A 7839-nucleotide genomic window follows, 5' to 3' on the forward strand; every position below is an offset into this window, starting at 1 on the left:
AACAAATTTCAATGGTTGAAATCAAATGCCGGCAGTTTTACATTTCCATCAGAGAGAGTGCATACCTGATCATTCACTGTCCGACAAAGGGGCTGATCCTGTCACTATGATCACCCACTCAGATGAATTCTCGGACTCTCCCAACATATCCAGGTTTTGAACCCCTCTAAGGATCTCACTGATTGGCATATCAAAGATAGCCCAATCCAACACCTAGTGCACTACCATAATCAAGTCAAGGAGTCAAGTGTAATATTCTAGTTTTGCCCATCTATATCCAAGGTCTAGGGCAATACTAAAATTTCAGTCTGGTTCAGGGTTTCAAGAAAACTCACACTGCATGTACCTTAGGTCTCACCCTGGCAGGTAAGACAAGCCACCCCAACCAACTTGGTGGTACATCAGTGTCTACCTTGACAGGATAAATCTCCCCAAATCTATTCAACGGCTGTGAAGATTCTAAACTAACACGAGTCTCATTAAGTGTCCAGTTTAAGGGTATTACACAGAAACACACCACAATGACATGAATCAATTATGTACTTTATTCATTTACAATAAATGTCAAAAGGTACATCAATTTGATTGGAGCTAAGGGCATAATTGTCTAACAGCCCCTTGTGGGGCAGAGATGTGATCACCACCAAACCCCACTCCATGTCCGTTTGACTGCCATTTGCATACATAGATTGCCATTTAATCCCTACCATATTGTCACAGGGCTAGTCGTGCAGGCCCCGTGCGGCACTCGAATGTGACGAGTAAGCCTAAGAAAGAAGCAACAACACAAGAAAAGGCAACAAGATGGCACATGAATTAGTCAAAAGGCTATTTGTATTGCATTAATGGATGGCAAGCACAAGCATACAGTTTAGTGTCGAGGGGATCTTATGCTTAACCTTTACACGCTACTGATTCACTCGACTACCTACCTCCCCTCAAAGAGTACATTAAGCTTTTGGGAGAGTGACAAAAGGAAACATCAAAATGGTGGAAAATCATACTAAGTAATTACAATAATGCCACTGGTAGTCCCCCCTTACAAGATACATGCATAGCTCACCCCTGACACACATGATGGCACTATGAAGGCACGCTAATGACCTGGTGGAAGGTGCTTGATGATACAGTGAAGGAGTCACTTGTGACAGCCTCCCCCACTCAATTTGATCTACGTCCTCAGAGATCGGCTTCTACTGGTCCCTTGGAGTTACTGATGTGGAAGGGAGGTTCTCTAGTTGTTCTATGAACCGGCTGTTGTCCAAGGCTGAGGTGCATATTTGGGTGGTATGGTTGGGATGGCTTGTTCTGTTGGGAGTTCCTATGGTTAAGTCCATTCTAGGCGGCCTCAAGGTATGATACTGGCTGGTTCAATTTGGTTGTAGGGAAGGTTTGGGCCAGGTAAGGGTCAAGATGATAGTTTGGATTACTGGGGTGTTGGTTCCCATGCATTTTTTCCCAAGGATGGCAGCTCACTATGTTACTATGTGGTTCGGCTTGAGGAATGGTGAGAATGTGATTCCTATATGGTTTGGGTGGTACTCGTTCTCTCCGATGATTGAGGTAGTAGGTGTGGCTATAGTTGAAGTTGGCCTTGGGTCTTCTCTTGGGCCCATTAGTTGCGGGTGTATGCGGCTTCTGCTGTGAAAGTGGCTTCTGTTGATGTTGGTGCTAATGTTAACGTTGACGTTGGTGCTGGAACGGCTTTGGGGGAGACTTCTTCTTAGTGATGACTTCCCAACTCGTTCTGGTGCTGATGTGAGTTGTTGGAGTGGGGGTCTTCTTTGTCGGCACGACACTGGCTTCGTGGTTGCTTGTTTCTTGGTACAGTTGTAGGGTTGAAAGCTACTTCCCATGTACCTAGAGGGCTGATGTCACTGGGATCATGCATGGAGAATGCTCGTCCAAGATGAGTAAATGGTCAAGGTGTGGCATGAGGGATGCTTCTGCCTATATCAGGAACTCCACTCCAAGGACAACTTGAAAATCATCCAAGTGAACCACATATAAGTTTACTTTGCCTTTCCGCGGTCCCACTTGTAGGTCTACTTCACGGGCCATTCCTTCTACTACCTTGGCCCCCGACTTGACGGCCTTGATCCACCCTGTTTGTTTGGTAGTGGTCAAGCCGAATCGCTTTGCCTCCGCAAGTGAGATGAAGTTGTGGGTGGCCCTAGTGTCCACCAATGCTTGGGTCGGCCTCCTGCCGAGGGTGATGTGTACATATTTCAGCCCCTTGTAAGCTTTGGTGGGCCGCTTGGATGTGGCCTCTTTCTTTACCATGGCATTTATAAGTTGGAGGGCAGCTACTCTTGGTGCCGGTGTGGGCTTCTCCTCATCACTCTCTTCATCATCACTGAGTTTGGCAATGAGGGCATTGATTTTCTTCCGCATGGGACAGTCGCTAGTCTAGTGCTTTTCATTGCAAAATGTAACAAGGTGAGGGAGGAATCGTAGGTCTCCTAGTGTACAGGTGGCCTTGATAGCTTTGGGCTCTTTGTGGCTTCATCCCTTGTTGATAATTGTTAGGCTTGTTAGTGTGTACTGGTTTCTCCTATGTAGAGGTCACTTGTTGATCTCCCCCACTCAAACTCATGCTATGTGGGCTGGGGGCTTTTGGTCTTTTTCATCAGGTGTCCTCAGATCAATAAATTGCTCAGCTACGGCCATGGCTGTGATGAGGTCCTTCATACCACGCTGTTGAAGTTCAAGCTCAGCCCGTGGCTTGAGACCGTCCATGAAATTGAACAAGAGGTCCTTGTTTGACATGTCAGAGATCTCAAGCGTTAAGGTCGAAAATTCTTTAACGTAGTCATGTAGCGATTCTTGATGTCTAAGGTTCTTCGTTCTTCTACACGCCAGGTACTCTACGTTCTCAAGGTAGAATTGACGCTTGATCTCATGCTTGAATCCAGCCCATGTGTCAATGGTGCGGGTGCCATGTTCAATATCTTGACAACACCTATGCCACCATAATATTGCAATATCATTCAAATACATAGCGGCTGCATGTACCTGATTTTGGTTGTCAATAATGCCAGCGGTAGAGAAATATTGTTTTAGTTGCCACAAGAAATTGTCAAGCTCCCTAGCATCCCAAGCGCCCGAGTAGGGTGTTGGCTCACAGATCTTGATGTGCATGGGAGATAGGGTGGCTGAAGTGCTAGTAGAGTTGGCTACCGCCCCTTTTAGGAGAGTCATCTCATCTCTCATCTCGTCTAATTGTGCTTGAAATCTGTCTAGCATGCCCTATAGGCTACTTTGGTAAGGCCCCGCTCCCGAGCATTGTAAGGTGGTGTGCATCTCTTTGAAGGCGTCATTGAATAGCCCTTCTAGTTCCACCACCGCATTCTCAACAGTCTCCAGGCTGTGGTGGAGTTCATCGATCCGATCTCTGGTTTCACCTATTGTTGCCTCGTAAAGTAGGATGTGCATGTCCATGCTAGCTAGTTGGTCGACTGATTTGTCACGCTTGTTAACTTTAATTGTGCGGCCCTTTGCAGCTTGTCCTGGCGGGTTTGTCGAGTCGAGCCTCATCGGTGTTGTGGGCTTGACGCAGCCCATATAATATATCATCAACAATATCACGGTCGCTCTTCATTGTGTTGAATATATCATCAACAATGTTCAAGGTGCGTGTAGGAGCTCTTACTCTGATACTAACTGTTACGAGACTAATCGCGTGTGCCCGTGCAATACTCGAATGTTACGAGGAGATTTTATCTTTAACATAGGTTTTTGGGGAATGACAAAGGAAACATTATAATAATGCCATTGACAATCTTACGAGAAGATTGCATATCGACACCGACGATTAAAAGACAGCACACATGATACAGAATGAAGGACATGTAGCAATTCGAATTTTATAAGACCGTTGTAAGAATCGTGGTCGTTATTCTGCAATCCTTCACACGCTCTATCCTCGCATGCAATTCATTTTTTTAACGGTCTGAAAAGATCATCGAGTAATTTCTATACCAGAGTTGGTGTTTTCCCCTCTCACTATATATAGTTCGGGGCAAGAGTAAGAAGAGTTCTCGCTTCGGAGAAGAGCGATGGGAGAGGGGGTGAGAGAGGGTTTCAGATTTTGCCTCTTTTTGTAAACAATCTCTGTTCTTATTTTATCTGGGATTCTGCGAAGGATTCGCTCGTTTTCAAGGGCTTTTAGGGTTCTTGCTCTCGATAATTTCCGTAATTATTAATGCGGAGGAAACGATTGATTACTGGATTTTCGTGTTTGTGTGGGTAAACTTAGCATATATTTTTTGAAATGTTTTCGCCCACAGTTTAGGTTTTGATTGAAGATATGGACTCGGAAGATGCCGATCTTTTGGATGACGGAGGCGGTGGAGGGCTATCGCTGGTGGTGCATCGTCGGTTTCATGCTATGCTCGATTTGCCTCGAGGCCGTAACGGACAGCGGGGATAGATCGAGGGGCGAAGCTGCAATGCGGGCATGAATTTTATCTCGGTATGTATGAAGAGATTGAATTATTTTGAGGAGAATTATTATTTTCATTGCGACTGATGAACTGTTGAGGTACATATACGAGTTTAGCATGCACGTTGAAGCGAAAATGCGTTTTAGATTTTATGTGATGCCGGTTGAGACTAGAGAGCTAAATTTTTCCTCGATCCACATATTGGTTTGTCTGGATTTTGCTCCGTAAATTTTCTCCAACGCTATTACCTCTTGCTCTTTGGTCCTAACCTGTTTCAAATACTTTACCTTCAAAAAAAAAAAAAGTACGAAAATTTTCAAGCTATTTTAACGATGAAGTGCTTATGCAACATATATTGGAGACTGGGATGGGAACTATTTGAAATCGAAGGGTTTAACAATTGAAAACTGTTACCATCAAGCCGTTCTAGTATGAAGTTCCAACTTTACATCTCTACTTAGTGTAGCATCATGGATATTAGGACATGAAAATGCTCATGTAGCAATATGAATGATATTATTACAAGGTGCTCGGCTTGTCATTTTGGTTGCCTAAGTATGCAGCTACCTTGTTGCGATAAGTCAAGGCGTTTAGCCAAGGATCTCAACCAAGGGTGTCTATTTGCCTATTTGCCTATTTGCCCAAGCAACGCCTTGACAACTATGATTAAGTCAGTGACCTGCTTGAAGGAGTCTGCACCTTTAACAATGGTTGGAGTCTTCAATGATTATTTTATGGTTGATTTCATCAGAGGATGGGGAGAAATAGTAGCTTCTTCTACACTGAAGTCGGCAGTGCAAGTTATGTGGTTTTCCTAGCCACAATAGAATTAAATTAAACTTTGATGGAAGCTCCCCTAAATTGAGAAGACAGCTGCATGGCTGGGAATTAGCTAACCTGTTAAGACTTGTTTAAGAGGCTATGGAACAAGATTTTGAGACCAGGTTACGATGATGAGACAATGAGTGGTGCTGGAAATGGGAAAAGATGGTCTCTTTTTTGTCAAGTCTTTTGCAAAATCTCTTAGCAGTACTTGCAATACATTGTTCCCCTCTTCTGTTATGTGGAACTCATTACACCCATCCAAGGTGGGTTTCTTGCTATGGTCAGCCATGTTAGAGAAATGCCTCAACAAGACTTCCTGCAATCTAGAGGGATACAGATAGCTGACCAGAACTGTGAACTCTATAACCAATGGAGCATGCTAACCACCTATTTCTGCATTATCAGTTAGCTCATAAAATCTGGCATTATTTTCTTGGTGCTGCAAATCTGCCATGGGTTTTGCCTCGTACGGTGTTGGATCTTCTAAGGGCTTGGCACATTGGTTGTTCTGCCAAGGGGAAGATCTTCTGGCAGCTTATACCTGCAGCTATCATTTAGACAATTTATTTGGGCTTACAGAAACAATAGAATCTTCCCCAGAGATTGAGATGTGTGGAGGAGTCGATCAATGAAGTGATTGGCAGAATTGGTTCCTGGGCATCAGTATCTAGAGATTTTGCTGATTTTCCATTGCCCCATATTTGTAATGGTTCAGTGTTGTGGAATGTTTGATGTCCCTGGAGTGGGCTTTTGTTAGTATGTTGCCCTGCCTATCTGTTCTGCTCCTTGGGTATAGGGGGAATTTTAAGAGATCGTAGGGGAGTGATACTGACACTTTATTCTGGTTTAACTGGAACAACCGATTCATTGACAATAGAGATCTCAGCCCGTTACAAGGATCGTAGGGGAGTGATACTGACACTTTTTTATGCATCCATCTGCTACAATGGGGCTTATGAATGACATGGACCCATGGTGCCGCTTGAACAGATGTTTTCCTTTTTGTTTCTTGTGGATATGTAATGTACAGATTCCTCTCTCTCTTGTACATGAACAGATGTTTTCCTTTTTTTGTAAGGATAATTTCCAATCTTTTTCTGTACCATAGATATGGTATATTTGTGGTTAGGTTTTACCTTAGCCTTTCACTTCTACATGTTTGTCTAATAGATGCTTTTAGTATATTACATACTCATGCAAACAAAGGTAATTTGTAATAATGGAAGAAATTTTGAACCTTTGATCATTACCCAGATAGCTGAGACTAACATTGGGTAATGGCCTTTTTCATGACAATTAGCTTGACCATGTGAATTATGTCAATGCATTTGGTGTGGACAATCATACACTAAAGAAGGAAGAAATAGATCCATATTAATTGTATTCTTATCTGTCTTCTTGATTTTCTACTTGCTTTCTGTTAGTTGTGTGTGTTAATCGAGGAAATTAAGGTTGCTGACTTGCTCATATTGTGAGTAGTAGTTTTAGGTTCCTATATTCCTTATACTTTTTCCTCCTGTTTCTTTTTTCTTTAAGCTGTAGTATGCTTGTTTTCTTCCTCCCATTCTTTTGACTACAAATATACTCTGAAAAGATTACATGGAATGTGAAGCGTTAACTTGTTTTTTTGGGGGGTTTTATAGTATTTTTGTTCTTGGGCATTGTTTTGTGTTTTCTGTAATTTTGGGTGACTGGACACCCATCTAATGAAATGTTAACCTTTTTCTTGCTGATCTAAAGAATGCTACTAGTTCATTTCTTTTCTTTTCAGTGCTGAATCTATTAAATATCCTCTTCTTGCAGTTAATTATTAGAACATTTATGCATAACTGTATGCATAATTTCTATCATTTATCACCTTTCTTATATCCTTGGTTTATGAGTCTTTCTTTGCAGCTATTTGGAGTTCATTGGTGTCCTTTTAGTGGATTCGCTTGAGTTCTTCCTTCATCTTTTGGGTAAGCATGATCTGCTTGTTGTAAGCTTATATTTGGTTATTTTATGCTATACTACTTTTAAGATGAATGTGTGTAAACAACCCTGACTGGAACCAAGGATTTAAATATTGACACAATGCGGGTGTATCGTATCGGTATCGGTTAGTGGTGGTACGAGACATGCTACGAATCAAAATGTGTCCTGTATATCGTTTGTATCGAACCAATATGGATGTGTATCAGCCATATGTACCAATATAGATCAATGCACACGATACTCCGGATATCTATTGTTGATAAAAAGCGGAATACGGTGATTCGAACTTAGGTCACATAAATCTTGTCAATCCTTCACTTTAATTTTAAACCACCAAACCACACTTCGTCTTGTGTTAATTAGTGATATAAAATATATTTTATAACGTTTATATCTACATGCAATTTAAAAGAACACATTTTTATATTTAACTCAAACTATTCAAAGCAATAATATTCAAAAACAGTACTTTATAAACTAATCTGTCAAACCCAAATTTAATAAAATGATGATTTTTAATATCAAGAAATTTATACAAATAAAATATTAATAATAGAATAATTATTTTAAATCTTTAAAATTTATAAATTTGTAG

The 7839-nt window shown here is 41.6% G+C and overlaps 1 long non-coding RNA gene across 1 annotated transcript; it reads left to right on the forward strand.

Annotated features, from left to right (window-relative positions):
- Positions 1-3612: 3612 nt before the first annotated feature.
- On the forward strand, positions 3613-7386 carry LOC104610242 (uncharacterized). Its single transcript, XR_737407.3, has 2 exons — positions 3613-4474; positions 7167-7386. It is a non-coding gene; the product is annotated as an uncharacterized LOC104610242 (long non-coding RNA).
- The last annotated feature ends 453 nt before the right edge of the window (positions 7387-7839 follow it).

This window comes from Nelumbo nucifera, chromosome 3 (assembly GCF_055504915.1).
Source record: "Nelumbo nucifera cultivar China Antique chromosome 3, China Antique-T2T, whole genome shotgun sequence".
Classification (NCBI taxonomy): domain Eukaryota; kingdom Viridiplantae; phylum Streptophyta; class Magnoliopsida; order Proteales; family Nelumbonaceae; genus Nelumbo; species Nelumbo nucifera.